The sequence below is a fragment of the Erithacus rubecula genome (genome assembly GCF_903797595.1).
Source record: "Erithacus rubecula genome assembly, contig: scaffold_367_arrow_ctg1, whole genome shotgun sequence".
NCBI lineage: Eukaryota > Metazoa > Chordata > Aves > Passeriformes > Muscicapidae > Erithacus > Erithacus rubecula.
The window spans coordinates 1-2,010 of NW_027635965.1; positions in this window are offsets into that span (position 1 = coordinate 1).

The following is a 2,010-nucleotide window of genomic DNA, read 5'->3' on the forward strand; positions in this document are numbered from 1 at the left end:
GGGTTCTGGTCCCGAGTGCTCATAGTGCCAATCTCAGTCTCGGTGCTGGTTCTGGTGCCGGTGCTGGTCCCAGAGTGCTCATAGTGCCAATCTCAGTCTCAGTGCTGGTTCTGGTTCTGGTGCTGGTCCCAGAGTGCTCATAGTGCCAATCTCAGTCTCGGTGCTGGTTCCGGTGCCGCTCTCAGTCCCAGAATTCTCCCGGTGCTGGTCCCAGTGTTGGTGCTGGTCTCAGTCTTGGTCCCAGTGCCAGTTCTGGAGCCCATTTTGGTCTCAGTCTCCATACCAAAGATTTTTGGCCTCTTTGAATGATTTTAGGATAAACTGGGCAGTTTTAGGTTGGATTTTAGGCACCATTTGGACAATGATAAGTCCATTTTCAGGATTTGAGACCCCTTTGGTGTGGATTTGAGAACCCTTTGGCTGATTTTAGGCAGAACCTAGTGGATTGAGGCTGCATTTGAGGCTCTTTTGGGTGATTTTAGGCCAAACCAGGCCCTTTTAGGACCGTGTGTCCCTTTAGCCCCGCCCCTTTCCCCTCACAGTTCCCGCCCTTTCTTTGACCCATCCCCTCCTTGTTTGGAACGGGGGAGGAGGAGGAGGAGGAGGGAGGAAGCGGCAGCAGAAGCAGGAGGAGAGAAGGAGCGAATCAACCGCGCTAACCCAGCGCTCCCTGAACTCGCAGCCCCCCCGGGACCATCGCCCCACATCCCAGGTGCCCGGGGAGGGGGAGCTCGCCCCAAATATCCCGGGGGGGTCCCTGGGTTTGGGGTGTTTTGGGGGATGTTTGGAGCTTGTGGCGCTCCAGAGCCGAGCCGCAGATGCCCCTCGGGGGGACATCGGGGGGTCCCCGGGAGGTGTTTTTGGGGGTCCCGGTGGCGGCAGAGCCCCGACGGGGGTGGGGGGATGCGGGTCTCCCCGCAATGGGGGTTGGGCTTCCCGGGCCGGGCCCTGCGAGCTCTGCCGGGGCCCGTGGGGACCGCGCGGAGCCGGCGGCATCGGCGGGGGGACACCGGATTGGGGAGCCCCGGGAGAGCCGCGGCTTCCTTGAGTGGGACCCCAGAGAGAGGAGAGCCCCAGAACCCCAAAGCGGGACCCCGAGAGGGGGGAGGGACCCCTGGGATTGCCTGGACCCTGGCGGGGGTGCTGGGGCTGAAGGGGCGCAATGGCCGCAAAGGGGTTCGGGGGTCCCGGTGCCGGGAATGGCTGCTCCCAGTATGAGCCCGGTCACTCCCAGTATGATCCTGGTCACTTCTCGTCGGTGCCTGCGGGATCCCTGTTGCTCCCAGTATGAACCCAGTCATTCCCAGTCATTCCCTCTTGTGACACTCTTTGCCCCCTGCAGGGTCCCAGTTGTTGCCAGTTCCTCCAGCTTTTGTCCAGTGTGTTCCCAGTTCTCCCTGTTGCCCCTAGTACAGTTGCAGTCACTCCCAGTATGATGCCAGTGGCCCTCACTGTGATTCCAGTTGCTCCCTGTCAATGCCAACATTTCAGTAGCCTCCAGTATGATCCCTGTGACTCCCTGTCTCTCCCACTGTATCCCAGTCACTCACATTTACTCCCAGTTCCTCTCAGCATGGTCCCACTCACTCCCAGTTGTCCCCAGCAGGATTCCAGCTGTTTTCAGTGTGGTTCCAGTCCCCTCAGTATCGTTACAGACACTCCCAATATATCCCAGTTGCTCAGTATGGTTCTAGTTACCTCTGAATGATCCCAGTCTTTCCCAGTTGCTTCCAGCATGACCCATTTCTGTCAGTTGTCCAAAGTATAGTTCCACTTAGTCCCAGTATAATCCCACTTGTGCTCTCAGTTCCCTCAACATGGATCCAGTACCTTCCAGTTGATCCCAGTTGCTCCCAATGTGTCCATGTTTGCCTCCCAACATGGGCCCAGGATCTCCCAGTAACCCCCAGTCAGGTTCCATTCACACCCATTGTAATCTGAGTGGCTCGCAGGATGATCCCAGTAGGACCCATAGTCACTCCCAGTATGGTCCCAGTCACTTCTGCTAGA